The sequence below is a fragment of the Cinclus cinclus genome, chromosome 1 (assembly GCF_963662255.1).
Source record: "Cinclus cinclus chromosome 1, bCinCin1.1, whole genome shotgun sequence".
Lineage (NCBI taxonomy): Eukaryota > Metazoa > Chordata > Aves > Passeriformes > Cinclidae > Cinclus > Cinclus cinclus.
In genome coordinates, this window is record NC_085046.1 from 123,557,787 (window position 1) to 123,580,278 (window position 22,492).

General features: G+C 42.4%; 1 protein-coding gene across 1 annotated transcript in view; it reads right to left on the reverse strand.

Moving 5' to 3' along the window:
* ZNF704 (zinc finger protein 704) overlaps window positions 1-16,020 on the reverse strand; it is an 85,967-nt gene extending 69,947 nt beyond the window's left edge. Inside the window, exon 1 of the mRNA XM_062502635.1 lies at window positions 15,901-16,020. The gene's annotated coding sequence lies outside the window, so the exon portion shown is untranslated. The remainder of the gene's footprint in view (window positions 1-15,900) is intronic.
* Between the last annotated feature and the right edge of the window lie 6,472 nt (window positions 16,021-22,492).

Consider the following 22,492-nt stretch of genomic DNA (forward strand, 5'->3'; position numbering starts at 1 on the left):
TTGAATGATCAGGTTCCTCTCTTCCTGGCAAACACATTGATTAACGACCAGGATGCCTTTGATTTCAAGCTCTGCTTCACCAACACTCGTAGTTTGGAGATAACACAGACAATTTCCAATGTATCTTTCCAGATAGTTAATGGTTCTGTCATATTTTATCAGTAACTTTATTTTTTTTTAATACGTCCTTCATATTCTTTTGTCCACTGGAGTCTTGTGGTGGTCCTTCAAGTTTGTTTCAGCAGAATGTTTCAGCAAAAATTCTGTGGAAGATCTAGTCCAACCTGTCTAGGCCTGTCTCACAGACAGACAAAAGGTAAGACTTCGACACCATTTTAATTCAGCCTACTTCCAATACTCCACATTTCTCCATCCTTTGCTGTTCTCAAATTCAATTATTACATTATTCCCTAATGTTTGCCAAATTTGCCATCTTACTGCCTCCAGTATCAACGGCTGGTAAAGCTTCCGTGTTTTTCATGCACTTGATGAATTATCACTCATACCAGCCACTTGATAATAGGCTGTTTTTCTATACCGTGTATTTTCACCCTTAAGCCATTAGCAACCTTCAGCTTACTTTCAGAGTCCTTTACAACCAAGCCTCAGGCAAGCAACATCACTTGGAAGTTCAGTCACAGAAACAGGAGCTACAAACCACCTGTAAATTTAAAAATCTAGCTTTGCTTCTCTCTGCAGTTATCTCCATCTGCCTTTGTCAATATCCCCCCCATCACTATTGAGCAAAGGAAAGTTTTGATACTCTTCCGCTTAGAAACAACCATATTACCCAAGCCTTCCCCACTGGAGCTCAAGCATGGGGCAGTGCCAGAGCTGAGGTCTGATGTGGCATTACTCCTTCAGTAATCATCCTGCAAAAACTGAAAACCATTTCTTGCTTTGGTTTCTAAGTAAAAACTTTATTAAGAAAGCCTTTCAATTTCTGTTTCAAAGTTGTCAAGACAATGGTATATATTTAGATTGAGGGTTTTACGACTAAGTTAAGGGTTTTACTTTAAAGCTTGATTCATTATTATTAAACAACAAAATTTAATAATCCATGTGACAGCTAAATGATTAGCAGAGTTACTGTTTTCAGCAGTATATTAGTAATTTTTCATTGCAAAACATATCTTAACCTGCCTATAGAAACTTTTATGTGGTGGTATTTTGTCATAACCAAATTGCTGGTCTTCAACTCCACATTAAGACCACATGTCGCAATGTATGTCCTGTCCAAAATGAGCCTGCTTGACACTGACACAAACAGAGGAATTTAAAGAAGTTATTTGCTATTTCTTACAAATGATGTGCAGGTTGCAATTTTCCAGTAGTTTAGGCCTTAACTTATGTGCAGTCAATTTTTGCCCTACCCAAGAGCACATCCTGGTAAGATGCTGACATTGCAGTCAAACCTCAATCTCTTCCAATTTCAGCTTGCATTTTACCCTGAACAGCAAAAAAATTATTGATCAAAAAGACAACTCAAGCACTGAATTGTCTATTCAAAGGATCAGTGAACACCAGAACAAGTAGACCTATCACATTTATATGGAAACACAGAGACTCAGATTTGACAGATTATGTATGTCACCCCTTGAGTACAACCTGACTGGACTTTATCATCTTCCCTTGCTTATGGTACATTGCTGCCTAAAAAACAGAGTTATTTATTTTCAAATAGCTCACTAACATTTAACAGGCATTATTTGCCTCTATGTGACCCAGCTGTATGGAAATCTATCTTCAAATGTAAAAACTGACTCCTACCCATGTTCTTTCAAATTTCCTATTTTTTTGGTGCAGAACCTGTAGATTCAGGTGAGCACAGCAGGAATAGAAATGTAATTTTTACCAGGCTTTGCAACAGACTACACAAATGGAAATACAACAAACTATTGAAAGAATTGCCACATCACATACCATGCCTACTTTGCTGACAGTTTTATTAACAGCTCAAGGGCTGATTTCCATATGGCAGGTGCCCAACACAACAGAGCACTGCCTCTCACACCCAGTGCCTTGATTCAGCAGCTTCAATCAAGCTACACCGATGTACACAAGAGGAGGAAGATCTTACACCACAAGTGTGACTGCATCCACCTGCCAAAAAACTGGCCTGCAACCACAGCCTCAGCAGAGAGAGGCTTGCAGCTCACTGTCAGGCAGTACAGCAGTGAGAGCCCCTTAAGCTTCTGGGGGGACACTAGCTAACTTATGTTTCTCCTAAAAAATGTCTGCTAGGATCTGGAAGGACAAAGACATATGAGAAAGTTGAGCATGTCCCTTCCATGCACACTTTGAATCTTAGAGGACTGTGTAAAGTAAATAATCTTCCAACTGTGGCCTATTTTGTGCCATTATGTTTTGTTCATACAGACAGCAAAGATAATTTTACAATAAAAGCAAAGAAAAAACCTCTAAAAACCAATAAAACAATTTTACAAGGGTGAGGGAAGTATCTGTAGAAAAGCTGACTGCATCCAAAGCTCCCAATAAACAAACACACTAGTGGAAATACATTTTGGGAAACTAGCTTGGAGTAATTCCACTTTATCTTAATAATCCTGAAGCTGTCGTCATGTTTCCATTTTTGTACAAACTTCTTTTTCTCCCTCAACCCATAAAGTTGTATTTCCTTTACTTCACTTACAGACCACTATAACTGGACTCAACTCCAGTGTCGCTTCATTCCAAAAAAAACAAGCCACACTAGGCTGTTTTCCAGAGTGGGGGAGGCAGGGCTGGGGGATGGTGGTATGTGAGTGGGAGTGTAACATGCTAATTAAAAAACACGTATCAAAAAACCCCACTCCACCAGCAATCACCCAACTCACTGCTCCAATTCTGGCTATTTGCATTGTCAATAGATAAATAATTTTAACTTAACAGTGAGTCCTAGGCCTATGCACAATATTAACATTACATAGCTGATAAAGAAGGCACAGTTTGGGATGTGGATTTTTGATTTCCATCGAATTTACAATGTAATCAGTTGATCTAATTCCATCAAAAACTCTTTAGATTAAACACCAATTAAAAAACCACCAGATTAGACAGATTAGCTACAACATGGTTTAGCATCAGCCAACCTGCTGTGTAACTCCACTGCTTTTCATACACAGTTTTTTGATTCTGCTTTGTGACACTTCTTTCCATTTTCTGAAATAGATGTAATAATCCTAAGTGTTTGGGACTGCCAATAAAATTCCCAACTGCTAAGAAAACAAAAGTCCCAGGATTTTTTTTAAAATTAAACAAGGCTTTAGCAACATTTTTCATCCATTACTAAAAAAATAGGCAGCTCAGTGGGAAAGCAAAAGAAGGAATCAATACATTTCAGCCTAGCATGTTAATGGGAAACAAGAATAAAGTGTGTATATGTAACGTGACATACGTTTAAAATGTTCAGCCAAAACAAGAGCTCAGTAACTGCAAGGCACTTTTCAGGCCAGCCTGAACAGCCAGGCAATGCCCTAGGGACAGGCAAAAGACACTTTTCTCAACAAGAAGGAAATCAGGAATAAAGTTCACAACAAAATATAACAAAGAAAAATGAGAAAAAACAAACCTGCTACCAAAATTAAATGCAAGTAAAAAAAAATTAAATTTTTAAAATTAAAATTAAAAAAAAAAAATTTAAATTATTTGCCTGGAATGACTAAGATTTTGGTTCACTCATACTGCTTCGTACAATATTTCCAGTTCAGGTTCCTGTAATAGAGGGGTTTTTTTATGTAAAAAGATATAATTTTTGACATTCTGAAACAGTGTCCTCACTGGAAGGAAAGAATGCATCACATTTCCATTTTGCCAGAAATCTCTATTCATACTGGAACACAAAGAGATAAGACAGATTCTCATAATGATGCTTGGAAATAATCTGCCCTGAATTTCAATGTATTATTACATTCTCGAGTATACTTTGCATTTAATTACTCACTTCACTAGCAGTTGTTCATTACACATAAGTCATATTAATCTAATCACTGTAAGCATTTATAAATTGTTGGTCTCTAACAATATAGAAGATAATGCATTTTAAGGTCACTGTAAGTGTTCTTTACAATATACAGTACACATTAATGTACAGTAATGTACTACTCATCTTCAACCAGGCTAGGACAAAGTCCCTATCTTCATTTAACTGAATATAGAAAACCATCCATAGAACATATTTTCTATATATTAAAACACAATCCTAAGCATTTTAAGTTCCCTGGATTCACAATACATTGTTATGCAGTAAGAACTGAAGTCAGCAAGAATATTCTACTCTCACATGTATGTCAGCACCTACCTGGCAAAACCTAACTCGTCTACAAAACCCATGTATCCCAGTATCAGTTTAAGGTGTTTCTGAGTTATAGAGAATCTACCCAGATGAATGGTAGAAACTTTCACTCCCACATTTGAAATCCAGTACCCAACCAGGTACCCATTGTACCCCAAATAAAACCACCACCAACTTGTGACATCTGAAATAGAGCACTAACTGGCACAGGAAGCATAAATGCTACTAAAACTGGACAGAAAGGTCTTACTAAGATTACAAGGGGAGACAGCAAGGAACACTGGGAATTCACGGTCCTTCCCATCCACCATTTTCAGGTCTGAACAAAAATTATTCAGATACTTGTGCCTTTTTCTCTCCACCACATCAACTAATGAATGAAGATGTGGAAGTATGATAGCTTTCTTTCCTGTCCCATATGCAGGCATAGTAAGTTCCTCACAGAAAGGTGACATTACATGACATAACTTCTCACATTATCAGACACCAATACAGTAACAGTTACCAAATTTTATTACTAACTACTGAAGTGTGCATCTTCAAAATTTGCTTGCAATCTTTAAGTCCCAAAGAAATAACTGTGTTCGGTGTCCTGGCCATGCTGAGCATACAGGGGTGTGACCTGCAGTCACCACCCTGTAAAACCAGCTGGCTACCTGGGCTCCAGCTGGACATTGGCCCCTAAGATCCTTGGCATCGCTGGCAGGATCTCAGCAGAACTATTCCAGCCCTGTTTCCCTTTTCTTAAATAAAACAAGTGCCTGAAAAACACACTGCCTCTAGACACCTAAAAATACAGACACTACCTTGGAAAACCTTAAACAGGAGGAAAGTGGAGGATCATAGTTGCAAAAAACAGGTTCCTTTTTTATTTAGGAATTCTGTTGCTTCAATCTTTGCAAAGCACGCTCACCACTGAGTGTCTGGTACTCCACTACACTTATAGCAGGACTTGCAGGCCAGGAATGGGCAGTCATAATTGCCTTCCCAATTACTGGTTGCACAAAAAGTGAGTTTAAAATTAACTAAACCAATTATCACATATTTTTTCTCACAAGGACCTACGTGCCTGGCCCTGCAAGTGGGAAGGAAGGGTTTCTGCCAGGCAACAGGTTCCCCTCACCTCTCCTGCAATGAAAGCATTGCCCAGTGCCACCACAGCAACCTGTGGCCACACAGACAACAGATGAGGGCCTGGAAATGCATGTCCTGGGCTGGCCAAGGACAACAGATGGAGAAAAGAGGAAGATACGCTTGGGTCTTGCTGGTCACCTTTGGGGAAGCTCAAAAAACCCTGGAATTGGAGACAAAACCAAGCATGCTAATGTGGGGTAGCAGGGAAGTTCAAATAATTGTTTTCTGGTTTTATTTTTATTTTTCTATTTTATCTTTTCTATTTTATTTTTATTTATTTATTTTAGATGCACTTACAAGCTTCAAGTAGTGATCAACATCAAAACAGGTGTTCCCATTGACTGAAGTTCTGAAACCTCATGTCAGGGTATTTTCTATGGTATGCCTATGAACATTTATTTTCTATGAAATTGGGATTTTACTTTTAAGACATGCAAAAAGGGTCCTAGAACCCGATGGTAAAGTACCTAGTATCTTTGCTGCCCCTGATTTTGATGCTGTCCAGATAAAAAAGTTGTACAGAACAGATTATGTAGCTTAATACAGCCTTGTGTATGGACTGTCTTACTGATATATCACTATGGTCTTTACTAGCTGAATTTCATGTGCAAATAAAATATCTTTTAACTATTTCAAGACCATTGCTGAAGATGTACAAGACACTCCACTTGTTTCTTTCTCTCTTCATCTGCTGGTGGTCTGGGATCAGTAAGGATGGCAGCAGCTCAAAGAAGTACTACCACTTCTATAATTTCATTCAGGATCAAGCAAGTAAGAGCTCACAAAAATCAAACTATAGATGCAGTAGGGAACTCCCCACACTTAGCAGAAGGTTTTGGAAATGCTGCCTCATTGCTCCTTAGTAAAAAACCTTGATTGGTTCATCTGCATTTGAAAGCCCTCCTCCTCTTGACTGGACAGAGATATATAGCAGGATATTTTTAGTGAAAATAAAACCAGGTTGGCTTTATTTTCAAGATCTCTTGCAATTAAGAAACAGAGGTGTGAGATTTCTGAGATCAAAATTTATTGTCTGACTTTGAAAGCAGCCAGCTGAGACGAGATACTGCAGATCTTAGAACACTTAAAAGGGCATGGAAATGCAATCCATTTGCCTTTACATCCTGGGACTTGGCTCTTTTTTCTTTGTTTGTTCAAATGATGGCATTTCAGTGAAATTAAACCAAGGTAGTTCACAGATGTATGCAACTGTTTTAACTTCTGAATTAAATAGGTGCTGTAAATGAAAGGGCTGATGCTAATCCATGATGCTGAAAGCCTGGAGGAGGTATTACAAGACAAAAACTAAACCCAAGTCCTTATCTCCTCTAACAAATCTTGAGCCTGGGAGTAGAAAGCACGATTCCCTCAGCAATCCCTCAGCAGAGTGGAACAAGCAAGAAGCATTACCTCCAGTAGAAGATTGTCCCAAGTCAGGGTTCAGCTCGAGACAAAAATGGGTAGCAGTTTTTCTATTTCAGATTAGGAGCGGCGCCAAAAAAAAAAAAAAAAAAAGAGCTCCTTTTTGTCTGACTGTACAATAAACGGTATCACAGAGTTACAACTCATTATCCCTGGAAGCAACAGAATAACATCAGTAAAAATGCACAGAGGTAAAGGGCGACATTCTCCAGCTGCTCCAGGAAACAGCCCTCTATCAAACCACTACAGGGATGCAATATCTCATGGGAGAAAAGCCTTCACAAAGAACCTGAAGGACCATCAGGCACAAAGTTAAGCACCGTCCAGCTGCCACATGGCTTCTGTCTTCTAAAGGATGAAGGTTTGCTCCATTTCTAACCTTCTCTTTCCTCCATATGCCTGTCCTAGCTGTGATATCCCACCTTTTCTTCTGCACTATCAAGTTACTTGGCAAGCCCTTCCTTGATCCACCACAACTGAAGAACACCACAGAGTCTACAGATGCTGCTGTATGTGTTTTCCACTGTTTCAGTAACCCACAAAAGCACACAATAAATTCTGGCACAAGCTCAAGGCTGCCTGTGAGTAATTGGGAGCTGGAAGAAAAGACAGAAGTACAGGGAACACTTTACCCTTTTTGGAACTGATGAAACAAAAACTCCAAAAACTCTGTCTGTTTCATCCAGTGCCCAGGCACAAAACACAGCTCCAGCAAAGGGACCTACCAGCATGGAAAAAGAAACATCGGCAAGACCATCACCTCTCTCCTTCTCTGAGAAAGGAGGGACAATTGTCTGAAAGAGCGTTGGTCACACATATTGAAGCAAAACATCACTGTAAATCCTTTGCAACCACCAATTCACCCTTATCCATTTCACTGCTTTTTCTGTATAGCTCTGTAAACCAGATGAGAATGGCTTTCTGTGGCCTTATGGATCACCACTGACCTACACCTAAAGGCAGCAACGACTGCATCACACTGACCGCTTTAAAGTATTTTAAAGTAGAAAAATAAGACTTTTTTTCCTCTGAAGTACTCACATTTCTCATCACTGCATTATAGAAAGAAAACTGTTGAGAAGTATGAGGTTAAAAGCATTCTGGATCCAATGAGAGGTTTTTTAAAAGGGATACGCATACATAAAAGATCAGGCTGGCTCAAATGTTTATCTTGCCAGCTTTACAAAGTCTGGTTTACAGAAGGTGATTGTACAATTTGCTGTCTATGTCAGTATGATGTAGACATCAGCCACCTTATCTGCTGAAGCAGAAAATAAAATCTAAGTAACCATCCAATCTTGACTGCTTGTTTTAACAGCACTGTTCATCTAAAGTTCAAATAATCTTTTATCCACCATGTAAAAAAATACATTAAAGATGGTAAAACACTGAGCTATATAATTTCACACATCGGTATCTGATCACTGAGGCATTTTACCTTCCCTCTGACTCTGTGTTTAGTGATCATAACAATCTTTTACAATTATTAGGACCACTATGAAAAGGTTTCAGGCTACTAGTAGATTTGTACTTCTGTTCAATTAATTGGGTTGAAATCCTAAATCTGCTTAAACTGGTAGGATTTTTCCATCAACTTCAGCTGGGTCAGGATTTTATGGAAATTAGACTCTGTATGTTTTACAAAAACACAAATAAAAAGATCTGTGTTTTTATTCAAAGTTCAAGCAACAGAAGTTGTTCAGTTTCCTGTCTTCATTAGTTTTGTTGTCAAACAACAAATACCACCCACACATTTACTTTTTAATACAATAAGACAAATGTCACTGCAGTAATCATTAGAGATTGGAAAGTCTGGCAAGGTGCCAGAGTAGCGAAAGTGATCCCATCACAGATTGTTGGGCAGCAGCAGTGGTAACATTAAACTCCTATGTGCTCTGCTCCGCAACATGCTACAGTGAAAAACATGAACACAAATTCATGAAGTTAAAGCTGATTCCCAGAGGAGATAATGAACATTTTTTTCATTCACCTTATCTTTCCTGTTCAATTTTCGCAAATAAACAAAAACACTTAAGAGTTTCCCTTTTAACCTATTGCCCTTCTGTAGTCTTTGGGCTGGCCTTAAGCTGCAGTATTAGTCAAGCTGCTCACTATTTTTAGAAATAAGCAATTCAATGAATAACTTGAAAATATTATAACGCCAATGGGGAATCATTCTGAGGGAATAAAAAAAAATTTAAAAAAAGCATCATAGCTCAATCCACAGCAGTACATACAGAGCAGATACCAGGAAGGACCAGCATGGTCCTGACTGGCCAAATAGCCTAGCTCTCATCTTGGAGGCACCAAACTACCCCACAGTCTAGTAAGAGCTCTCTGGTGCTCTTGTAACAGTGGAATTTCTAATCTAGCAGCTGGAAAAACACAGTAGGACTTGAGGTTTAAAGCTGATTTACAGGATTCTTAGACTTCTCTGCAACCTTGGGTCTGAAGAAAGCTTGGAAGACTACAGGATCAGCAAAGGCACAGATGGTCTGTGCATCTGCACTTGTCACAGGACATATTACAAATGTTAATTACCAGCCCATGAAAATAACTTTCTCAATACTCAGCTGTCAGATGAAAAGTCACTTCTATCTCCAAGGAGGACCCAGGGAACTACAGGCTGGCTAGCCAGCCTCACCTTGATCCCTGGGAAGGGGTCACAAGACAGGGAGGAATGGGTGATACACCCAACAATCATACTGCCATCCAGAGAAACCTTTACAGGTTAGAGAAATGAGCCAACAGGAACATTTAGAAACCCAAGCAGGGGAAATGTGAAGTCCTGGACCAGGGGAGGGACAATCCCAGGCAGTAGTTTGTGCTGGAGGCCATCCAACTGGAAAACAGCTTTGTAGAAAGGCCCTGGGTTCCCACTGGACACCAAGTTGAACATGAGCCAGCAGTGAGCCCTTGCGGCAAAAAGCCGAACCATGTCCTGGGCTGCATTAGACAAAGTACTGACAGCAGATGAAGGGAGGTGATCCCATTCCCTCTACTAAGGCACTGGAGAGGCCACACCTGGAATGACAGGTTCAGTTCTGGGATCCCAAATAAAGGAAAGATATGGACACACCAGAGAAAACGCAGCAAAAGGCCACCAGAATGATTTTGACATGGAGAAGAGAAGGCTTTGGAGAGACCTCATTTACAGCCTTCAAGTACCTCAAAGGTACAAAGGGGAAAGAGGGACTTTTTACATGGACATAATGACAGGACAAAGAGCAACAGTTTTAAAATTAAAAGAGGGCATGTTAAGAGTAGCTATTAGGAAGAAATTCTTTACTCAGAGGGTGCTGAAGCACTGGAACAGGTGCCCAGGGAAGTGGTAGATGCCCCAGCCCTGAAATGTTCCAGGCCAGGTCGGATGGAGCCCTGAGCAACCTGGTCTAGTCAGCAAGTGACATCCCTGCCCATGGCAAGAGGCTTGGAAAGAAATGCTCTTTAAGGCGATTTCCATTTCAAACTGTTTTATGATTCTGTGATTAAGAGACTGGATTATCTCTCCTAAGAGGAGAGCTGGGACTGTTCAGCCAGGAGAAGAGGGTTTAGGGGAATTTTGAAAGCATCTAGAAACACCTGAATGGAGGGAACACAGAGCCAGGCTCTTCTCAGTGGTGCCCAGTACCAGGACCAGAGGCGATGGCCACACACTGAAATACAGCAGGTTCCCTCTGAACATTAGGAAGTACTTCTTCACTGTGAGGGTGACCCAGCACTGGCACAGGTTGCCCAAACAGGCTGTGGAGTCTCTCTCCTTGAAGATATTTAAAACCCATTTGGACATGGTCCTGGGCAATCAGCGCTACATGTCACTACTGGAGCTGGGGGGTTGGGCCAGGTGGTCTCCCAGGGTCCCTTCCCAAGAGACTGAGCATGACAAGTGACAGAGACTGAGCAGCACATCTCTATCCACTGATATATATTGAATACCTGGAAGCTGTCAACTGACCACTCTCAACTGACCTCATTCTAGACCAAAAAAGAACATAGCAAATGAAGATCAGAACTGTTAGTGGCTTCACTTTTATGCAATTACAGTTTTCTAATACAATTCCTTTTAGAGGCAAAGTGGCTTTGTTTGGTCTATGTCCAAACAACCACAACAAAATTACAAGAAAAAAATCCTCAGCAAATTAGTCCCATTCATTCTTTATTAGGGGAGAATGGAGAAAAGAAACACTATCTGACTTTCTCACCAAGTCTAGCCCCCAACCTCCAGTAACCTGTATTATGTATAAACTTTTAAATTTTTTCAAAAGGAAGAAGAAAATCCCAAGTCTACCCATCAATTTTTCACACCAACTTCACTAGACAGGTTTTCACTCAAGAACAGCAAGAAATTAAACAAAGTTTGAAATACAAAAATTAATTAATTTTATCTACTTACAAAAATATGGCTAAGCTGTTGGCGTTTATCTGCCTCTCTTGTCTCACCCTTTAGTTGTTCCTCACAGCCCATCAGTGACCATTCCTATCTCATGTTACTCTTTGCAGAAGTGGGCAGACCAGGATCATGCTTGCTCTTAGTTTGTACACAGCCTAGCCTAACAGGCTCCAAGTTCAGGACATGAGTTCTGGTGTTCTAATAACTAGCAGTATTTATAAAAGTAACATTATTATTAGTAGTAGTATGAAAGGGAACATTTAATTTTCCTCCTAAGTTCCTAATGTGTCTTGCAAAGTCTCTCCTCCACTAAGTAAATCTGGTATTTGAAGCTTGTATTTTGCAAATTGCCTCTGAAAACACATTTGAACACACACATGAAAGTTAAATTAAAAAACACTTTGTTAATCAAGCAGGAAAACCCACTTTTTTGTCTGCAACAAGTATACAGTCTGTTCAAACAGCAAAGCTGAAAGTCTGATTATAGGACAGCAATGAAATCACACCTGGCTTTAGAAGAAGGAGCAAAAGAGAAGAGAGTTAATTCAATGCAGCTGAACATCACATAACTACAAGGTAACTGATTTCTTCCACACAAGCTCTAAAGATTCTCCTGCATCCTATATATCACACAGATGCCTTTATCTTAAAAAAAAAGGGTGAAAAAATCAACCCAAAACATAACAAACCACAAAAACTGTCCAAAACCATAATTTTTCATGAACTCCTACCAATGTCTGCCATCCCCACTCTGAAACCTCTGAACAGACTTGTACATGCTCCTTACCCTGCACCTGACATAAATTTCACTTCCCAAGGTGGGTAAAACTGTGCCCAGTGTAAGCATGAAGTTCAAGTCTTGCTTACACTGCTTGGGCTTGTATTCCTCTGCACAGCTCTCTGGGCCTTTAGTTTTCAGACTCTTCATCTGATCATTTTCTATCATTTTGGGAGCTAAGTATTTGCAGGATCAAATCCACTTGTGGGAAATTCATCTTTCTGAACTATGAAGAGGTGCTCACAAAGAAGGCAGTATCTGGAACCGATAGTTCCATGGCTGAGGAACAGGTGCAGCACCCACAGTCAGCTGGATTAGCAATGTCCTGTGTTCATAATTTTAGCCTGAGGACAGAAATTGGGCTGGAGATAAACTGGCAACTCAACTTGGCTAAACAGAAGAAAGCACTAACCCCTTTACTATTCCTAACAGTAGAGAAAACATTGCAACATGCTGGCATGTTATCACAAGCCCATGCTCACTACTAGCCCACATTTTCAATCATAGCATTCTGATGGTTTACAGACAAATTAGCATAACTCTGCTACTTGCAGTGGAGTTTTCTTCTAAGGATCTGATGAAGTCAGCATTGAAGACTGCTGATGGACCCTACTTCAAAACTTCTTTCCCTATGATGAAACTCAGCAGTTTCCACAGACTGCACTAACCCCAGCAAAGCACTAATGTCACTGTTTGTGATATCTGAACTAGGCTGCATACGAAAGAAACAGGACTGTAAATTAACCTATACTTCAAGACAAAGTACTAGCAATTACACTATTTATACTTTTTCACCTCATTTCAAATGGCTGAAAATCCAAATGCAGCCAAAGCAAATACGGCCTGCACAAAAAGAGTTTCACATGCACAATGAGTCTGCATAATCAACACCTTGGTGTAATTAATTTCCATATAGAGATTAATGAACTAGGTCTGACAATGTAAGAAAACAGCACTTCTCAACAAGGGTTTACAAGCTCTCCAAGACTCTGGCTATTCTGCCATTACCCACCAGCCACACACAGCACACTCATGCCTCTTCTAGCATGACAGCATAGCAGAGGAGAAAAAGCAACAAAAATGTCTTCCTGTGTTCTCCTGGACAGCTAGACAGCTACAGCAACATAAAGACGTAATTTTTGTATCTTTCCCATGACCACCAGTCTCTCTTTTTTGTCTATATAAGTTCTCTCTTTCCACAACTTCAGAAAGTAGATAAATAGTATTTATCTTTATAAAGTACTTCTTCCTCTCTATCCCCATGCTTAGGAGTGAGGGTCAAAATCAGACTACCAAAGGCACAGCCACACAGTGGACTTCTTTCTGAAGCAAAGAATATGGCTGTAAGACCTAATAGTGCAAGTACTTTGCTGATTTTGACTGGTGGACCAAATTCTCAGGCACCTTTTAACAATATTAATTCCATTGCTGACCCTCTGATGCTTTCATCCACCTATCATAGGCAGTCAACAGAAGTGACTTTGTCACAAGCCCCTGAAACCTCTAACTTTAAAATGCCATTTCACCCAAGGGCATAGGCATCAAGTGTACATGTGTATATACACCAGAACACCATGTGATGTTTCTTAATTACATCATCGAGATAGCATACACTGCAAAATCCTAGACCACTTTGTTTTCATGTCCAAATAAATTCTGGAGCTCTTTAGGATTTCTCTTATTATGAAGAATATTGGTCAATGCAACAATTCATGCCATCTCTCAGGAGTGGACACCCCTACAATATACTTTGATCTCAGTACCCAATTCAGAAGCCCCCGTCCGGGAGCCAAATGCTGCTGACTCCATGCCACTTCTCCATTTGGAAGGAATTCCAGTTGACAAACCACAACCAGATCTTGCCAGTCCTATTACCTTCCCAGTGGTTTGCAGTTGGACCTCACTACTCAATTTCTGCCTGCTTCTCTCATTAACAGAAACACAACCTGCTTGGAAAACCCACCCTCTGACACACTCAGGGCCACATAGCCAAGAGACACTTTTGGAAAGCACCTTTGCAGTTCAGTTGCTTCATGCTCAAAAGCACGCAGAAACACAATGCCAAAGGCAGGGAATTTTAATCTGTTGCTTCAAAATTACTTGGAAGAACCCTCCCATTAAACTTTGAGAACTCCCACACTAACAATCTCTAAAGAAATACACAGAAACCAAAGATAATTTATTTACAATGCTAAATTTTAAGCCCTCGTAGTTTATAATACTCAAAAGTATAAACAGAGAAGGCAGAAATCAAGCAGGTAATGACAGTTAGAAACATTCCTCCATAGAAAGTAAATATGTGCACCTGGCTATCAACAGTGACTTGACAGTTTATTGCATACACTATAAGTATAGACATTATTACACTCATCTCACCTATTAGGTAGGTTTACTATTCAAGGAAGTAAAATACAGACAAGCACAATATTGCTGTATGTACACATACTCCTAAGTGTAAGGCACAAATACCAGCAACCTACTACTTGAAAACATGTTTAGGGCTGACAAAGAGGACAGTATACTCCTACTTATTATATGCAGATTATACCTGTGTAATCCAGTTATATTTCAATTTATTGTGCTCCACTTGAGAATTTCACTCTTCTTTGCTATTAGGTACACAGAGGAACTCCCTCTAAACCTCCTCTACGACTTAAGACTTTCATTACTAAGGGGAGAATGATGGGACCAGAAGCCCATTACGGTGCTCTTCATCCTAAGGCTACCACTCAAGTGTCAAGCCTTGGTTCAGTAGCAACAAAGCTGTTCCAGCCTGTCAGGCCTCAGTACCACGGAAGGTCTGACCCAGACACCCTAACCATAACTCATGGCATTTGACAAACCCAGTGAAGAGCTACAGTCTGATGACCCAACTGTGTCAGACTGATTCTCACAGTGCTGTAACAAAACTGCTCTGAAGTAATATGGGGATAACTTGCATTTCTGCTATTTTCCTTTGTGTGTTGTTTGTTTTGGATTTGTTTCCTTCTTGTCCCCCCATTTGTGGATACAGGAAAGACTCCAGTAGTAACACAGCACTCCTAATTATCCAACCCTGAAATCTTATTAAGAATTATTACCTAGATTGAAAAACAAAATCAATTCAAGTGGGTGTCCTTTAAATTTTTATACACATTAATTTTCCACAACAAGCGGACATCTATCACACAAATCCTCTATAGCACTATACATAGACTAAATCCTACTACCCTGGTTATCCCAAGAGAAAAATAATTACAGAAAACGCATCATAATAAAATCATTAAGCCTGAATCTGCGGGATCTCAGCCAGTGGGTGTGTTTCATCAGGTTGTTCCAAACCGCACCGATTTCAGCGCACTGCCGGCGCACGTTTCGATGGGATTTGAATCGGGCCTCTGCACAGAAGGGCTGCATTGCTAAACTTTCCACAGGTCGCCCACCCAGGCCTCCCGACCACGGCCACCCGCGCTCGCAGGAGCCGAGCCCTGCCCTGCCCCGGCAGCTCGCATGCCCAGCAGGCTCAGCTCTCCGAACACCTCTGCGCACACGGCCGGGTTGAACATCCTCCCAACCCCGCCAGCCGCGAGCTTCACCCAGCCAAGTCTCCACTCCAAATGCTCAAACTCCTCCAGACCCCGGTGGCTCCCCACGCCCCCCGTCCGCTTTCAGCCAGCCGCCCCCGCAGCCCACTTCGCCTGGGACTCGCCGAGGGCCGGCCGGCCCGACCCGCCGTCGAAGTCTCCCGTAGTCTCCCGGCGCCAGCCCGCTCCCGGCCCCGCCACCAGCGCCAGGCCGCCCCCAGCTCTCGCCGGCCCGGCCCGGGACACCGGCCGGCCCGGCCCGCCTCAGCAGCCCCGCTCCCCCGCTCGTGCCCCTCAACCGCGCCCTCCCGGGACGCACCTTAAGGCTCCCCCGGAGGGGGCCCTTGCCGGGGCCGGCCAGCGCCGGGGGGGCGCTCCCCAGGCCGCCCTCCTCCTCCTCCTCTTCCTCCTCCACCTCAACCACCACGTCCTCGTCTTCGTCCTCTTCCTCCAGCGCCGCAGCAGAGCCCTCCCGCCGGGGCGGCCTCCAGGCGCTCTCGGGCTTGGGGGGCCGGACCGCGTCCACCTGCGGCGCCGCCGCGCTCAGCCGCCGGCTGCCCATGCTGGAACGCTTGGCCAAGCGCCGCGCCTGCATGGTGCCTCCGCCCGGCCGGCCCGGCCCGGCCGCCTCCCGCCGCGCTCAGCCCCGGCCGCGGGCAGCGGCCCCGCCGAGGTGCCCAAGGGGCGGCGGCGGCGCTCACCGGGGGACGGCGGTGGGTGTGTGCGGCGGGCGCGCCGCGGCCATGGGGGCCCGCGACCGCGGCCAGGCGGGCCCGGAGCCGGCGTGGCCGCCCCGCCGCTCGCCCACCTGCTCCCGGCTCCCTCCTACTCCGCCGGCTGCCCGCCCGGCCCGGCCCGGCCTGGCCCGGCTTTCGGGCGCAGCGCGCGGTCCCCTCCCGCTCGCCTTTCCTCGCCGCCGCCGGTCCCCGGCGCCAAAACCCGGACTGGATTCCCGCCGGCCGCGGCTCCGCCAGGCGCGGGGCGCCGGGGCCGCGCTGCCTTCGTTCGGCTGGAGGCGCGGGCGGATCTCGCTGCCGGGCAGACCGGCCCCGCCGCCCACCCGCCTCGCCCCGAGTGCGCCCTGCCGGGGGAGCGGCGCGCCGGGCCGGGCCTGCCCTGCTGTGCTGTGCTGTGCTCACACGGCGGGAGGGACAGGGCTGCCCGACGGCACATTGCGGTGCTGCAGCGTGTCCAGAGAAGGGCAACGGAGCTGGGGAAGGGTCTGGAGCACAAGTCCTGTGAGGAGTGACTGAGGGAGCTGGAGTTCCTTAGCCTGGAGAAAAGGAGGCTCAGGGGGACCTCGGTGTTCTCTACGAGTCCCTGAAAGGAGGTTGTAGCCAGGCCGCTTTTTCTCTCAGATAAGCAGTGGCGACAAGATGATAAAGTCTTAAGCTATGCCAGGGGAGGTTTGTGTTGGACATCAGGAGGAATTTCTTCATAGAAAGGGTGTTTGGACATGGGACTGAGTTGTCCATGGGAGGTAGTGGCAGTCCCTGGAGGTGCTTAAGGAAGGACTGGAGAAGGCACTTGGTACTGTAATTTAGTTGACACGGTGGTGTTCAATCATATGTTGGATTCGATGACCTCAGAGGTCTTTTCCAACCTAATTGGAAATTGGTTCGAGTGACAACCTGCAGGACAGGTTGCCAGATGTCTTAGGCCTCAGTAAAAATTCAGTTATCTCCCTTCTCTGTCCTAAAAAAAATAAATGGGGAAAAAATGGAGCTTTTGGAGGAAAAAAAAAAAAATTAAGAAAATTTTGGGGTTTTTTTTTCCAGGATCAATAATTGAAACAGTGGTATCTATAGCCTGTTGAGAAAAAAATTATCTGAACAGTTAGGGAAATAATTTCTGGTTTAAATTCTATGCTTTAAGCTTTAAAATGCCTTTCCAAAAAGCTTTAAAAAAAAAATTAAGAGAGTTTCCAAAAAGTTTGAAGTTACTGTGGCCAGCATTTAAATTTGCTACAGGCTTCCATGCCATTCATTAATGCCTCCTGAGATTGAATTATACTTAAAGTTGTCACATGCTTTTCCTAAACTCTTCCTCTATAAGTCTTAAATCTGCATTTACATGTTATATTTGAGCCATATGTATACTCTTTTCCATCTACAAGTGAATTACAGTCATTCCCTTCTCAGTGTTCAGTACTTTTCTCCCTGCACGTTCTGTTGTAAAGACTTGCCAACAGGCCAAATGTACACATATTGTCAGCATGGGGCCAAGCTTCACCCTGGGTTAATTCATCCCTTTCCAAAAGTAGTGCTGTTTTTTTCTTCTGGAATATAGCATACAGCATCTTTTAGGCAAGAAATTATACATAATACAGTACCCATTCTTAAAGAAATAGTTAAGTTACTTTTCATGTCAAACTACCTAAGTTGTTTGAATTCTCTCAACCCAACCCACAAACCAGTTGTTTGCATTCATTATTTCAAGGTTCCCAGAGATCTGGGTCAAGCTCTGCAACAAAATTGCTGGCAAATTATGGCATATCAGGGCCTCCAGCAGAATTTCCCCTCCAAAAGTGTCATTTCCAGATGTTTTCCATGTGCTTTGACCAGCTGCACTGCAATGTCGGCTCAGCCCATCTCAGCAGAACAGCAGCCAAAACTCCTGGTACACACTGCCACAAGATGTTCTGTCTTTTTTCCTGCTACTATATGTGTACTTAGCTTCTTGACACCTAGCTGAGTGGATTATTCACAGCTTTTTGAAACTGATGTTGCATAAAGGAGAGATCTGTGGAAGGAAAAAAAAGAAATAAGATAAATGGGGTTTTTTTTGTTTTATTTCTATGCTGAATGTTCAGATTTACCTTAAACATGAATTTCAACATGAATTTCAATGCTAGTCATAGTTTCTTATACCTTAAAGGCATGTAAATAGAATTATTCCAATTATTTGAAATGTTTTCTATCATTTCAATACTACCTGAATCTAATTGTGATCTTCTCTAGTGGTCTGTACTCACAGTTATCTGAATTATGTGTTACTAAGGGTCCCATTCCTATCTGTCACATACTGGGATATATACTGAGAGACTTCCTTTAATTTTTCAAACTCCTGTGTGTTTTAATTGCAGCAAAACAAGAAACAAATTTAGAAACTATATAGAGGAAGTGTGTTATCACTGAATTAGATTCTGTGTGCTAGCATGAACACCACAAATGTCCAAAAGGAATGGAAACCAAAGGATCTCTTGCAGAAAACAGTGGTGATAAAGTACAGCTGGGTTTGTACAGGCACATCTGTTAACTCCCATGACAGCTCACACTTCAGCCTCTCTTTGAACTCCCTATTCATACTTTCTGCCAGGTTTGTTCTGGAACCTGCTGTAAGGTACAGCTAACTTGACACCTCTTGCCCCGAGGTTTGGAGGGTGAACATAAAAACAGAGATTGTTAACCAATTATAAGGCTTTTAGTTGTCTGTTCAGTAATTGTTTCAAGAATTACTTAGCTGGGTTCTCTGTTTTGGGAGCATGGGGGCAGTAGGCAGAGGAGCTCAGGCAGGTTCTCAGGAACACAAAACATCCCAAGCCTGCAGGAGGATGCTCCATCCCCCAAAATGCTGCCTCCACAGGACTCCACCACATCATGGCCCACTGGGTCTCAAAGCAGAGCAGGACAGCATGTGAGCCCTAGAAGAGATGGTCAGGGTGAAGAAAAGTGTAACCAAATTCTGGTGGAGTGAGAGGTGCCAAAATAGTTTTGGGGTCCAGAGGGAATGACAATCCAGAGATCACTAGGCTGATGGCCAAGGCAGTCCCAGGAAGGGGTTTCGAGAAGACTGACTTTCCATTAGTAATCTGAGCTGCTAATGTTTTTTACTCCTGTTGGGTTATCAAATGCAATGAGAAGCCAGTGTTGACAACTCTACAACAGATTGGTTAAAGATTTCTAGCACTTTTCAGGCGAGCCAGATTGGAGCTGTAGTAGGAATAACTTCTCACAATATTTGATACAAACAAAAGATAGAAATGACTGTTAGCTCAGTTTCTTCCAGTCTGTCTGACTTGTAGTATGAATGGAGCTGAAGCTGAACCCTTGCTGTCCTTCAAGTGCTTCCCAGGGGGGCTACATTGTGGAGGAAGTCAGGGAGACCTAGGTACAGTCTTCTATATATTTACATTCACAAACACAAGTCAAACACAGATAATAATCCACTATCGCACATCAACATTTTTTGCCCGAGACTCAGTCTTAGCACTCTTGGGGTGATCTGCTGAACAATTCTGGCCCATAGCCAGGGCCTGACATCAAGTAAATTCTTGTGATATATGGGGTAATACAGTATCACTTAGCTCAACAGAGGTATCTCATCATTGTACCACAGCATAATATGCTTCTAACGCAAGTACAGGCTCTGGCTGGAATAGGAGCTGTTTACATGTCAGTGATTTCCAAGCTTATTAAAAGTTAATGTGCACATCCACGCTCCCTTTGTGTACACAGCAGAAATGTTTCAGATGCTCCTTTGCCTTTAACCTTAACAATCAGTTCATATGAATTTTCTCTCTCTCTAAAGACATATGAGACAATTCAAACAATAAGTACATATAAGCATATATATATCTCCCTCTACAAGTTCTAGAGCAGTCTGTGAAGGTGAATTACACTGACAGCTTTTCAGTTCATCTTGAATAATTATTGTCTAACTTCTTTCAGTATACCCACTGGGAAGCCCTTTGCACTAGCCACAGGAAAAAAAAATCGGCTTCCCCTAGCACTGCCTTAACTACTCTGTGCTAATTAACATCAGGTAGAGTTGTCTTATGATACATATTTTTTCCCAAACATTTCACTTAGTCCATCATTAAGTATTCATCAAATTTTTAATGTAATTATTTATTGATCTGTTTGACATTCTGTTCTAGTCAGCAGCTGCCGCTGTGATCAAGACTGCAGGCAAAGCTTGCCTGATATCACATCAAGGGATTAAGTTCCTTTTACTTCCAAAAGCAGGTTTTTTCCATAATGCCAAAGGAGGCACTACTCTGTAACCTCCCTGCTTGCTGATCCCAGAACTGCTTCCACCAGAGACCATCACTCAGCAAAGCAGCTTCCATCAGGGATGAGCACTAGCCACAGCTAACAAGCACTAGTACTGGTGTACTTTAGTTTGCCTCATAGGAGAAGGTAGCTTCATCAACTGCAGGCATTTTATTGGAGCACCCCGAATCCTGCCTTAGCTAGTTCTCTTTTTATTTTTTTCTTTTACTCTCTTATTTCCGCTTTTTTAAAAATATGCCTTCAAGGAAAGAATAGGGTTTTTTGTTATTTTCTTTAGTATCTGAATATGGTTGCCCTTGTCCATGAATGCCAGGTTTGTATCACTAGAAGCAAGATCCCCCTGCTTCTGCCTCCTCCCACATGGATGCTATGCTTCAGTTCCTGCCTTTAAAATATCTAGCAGCAAATACAAAAACAAAGAAACCTTCATTTTACTGCACATTTAATAACTTTTTTTTTCAAATATAACCTAATCAACTAGTAATTCACTTTGCAGTGTGCAACAAATGTATTTGTTTGAGCTTTGGTATTCAAACCAGTGTGTGCATTGTGTGTGTTCCACTTTCTTCATAATCCCAGGCATTTGAGCCCCTGCCAACTTCTTTATTCGGGGACCTGCCTTCTCCACACTCCCTTTGTAAACTTTGCATTTGTTTTGCTTTCTAGTGATCATTGAAGTTCTCACTCCAGCTGGGAGGACAGCCAGGCACCTTCAAGAACAAGGGAATGACTGACAATATTAGGCAGAAAATTGTCTACCAGATGCTGCTTAAAAGGAGAGGTGGCAACCTTCCGACCCCCTTCTCAGTATGTGAAATCATCGCTTCTGTGACACGCCTCTGCCCCGCTTGTCAGCTGAGTGGGGAGCACAGGGTCACTTCTGTGTCTTGCTGGTGTGCAGTAGAATGCCACCCTGCAGACAAGGCTGGGCCTTCTGCATGAAGGAGGTCCTAGTGCCAGCCATGCGTTGGAATGAAGTGGAAAAATTCACCAGACATTACACATTGCTTTTCAGTTACCACTCTGAAATACTGACTAGGTCTGAATAACCTTACTGGTACAGAAACGAAAGGAATTTCAGACAGTCCATCCTTGGACTGTGAGAGAAGAAACGCCAACCTGCATGGCTTTTTAAAAAACCCTCCCCAGAGGTCTTCCTGTTGCCATTAGTACTTAAACATGATTTACATGTTTATGTCTCTTAAAAGGTTTTGTTCCTCCCCTGAATAAAGAGGTCAGCTCATTGGCGTTTCATGCTAGTGCTAGTACAATGACTATGTTTCCCCTTTTTACAAATTAACTAGACTGAGAAAAACAAAGGGATAACTTGAAAAAAGTAAGAGTAACATTTTCCTACTTAATTAGCTGACTGAACATGGAAAAAAAATAAAAAGAAACCAGAGAAAGAAAACACTTTATTTTCCGAACAAAAGCAGCGCAGGACAGAAAAAAAAAAAAAACAGAAGAGTTTACATTGAGGGCAGACACACAGGCCTCTGAAATGCAAATGTTCAAGCACAAAATAGAAATAACCATATATACATAGTTGGGGTTTTCTTACATACATACACAGACACACACAAAGGTATTTGAGGGGGTTTCTATGTTGTTTGTGCTCATTCATGTGGGGTAGAAGCAATGCGTGTAAATAACAATCCCTGAAATGACATCAGAATTAAAGGAAGGATATAGGAAATGAAAGATGATAATGGAAATGCTATTTTAAGCAAGTGTATTCATTAATTGTCTTAATTCAGGTGGAACTTCCCCTGCAAATTAGATTAAATATATACTAAGAAAACTGCAAGATTAGCATGACAACTTCCTCTTTCTCAGCGAAGGGTCAAAAAACTCTGATTGATTCTGAAAGTCTAAGATGAATTTGCAGAGGTAGCA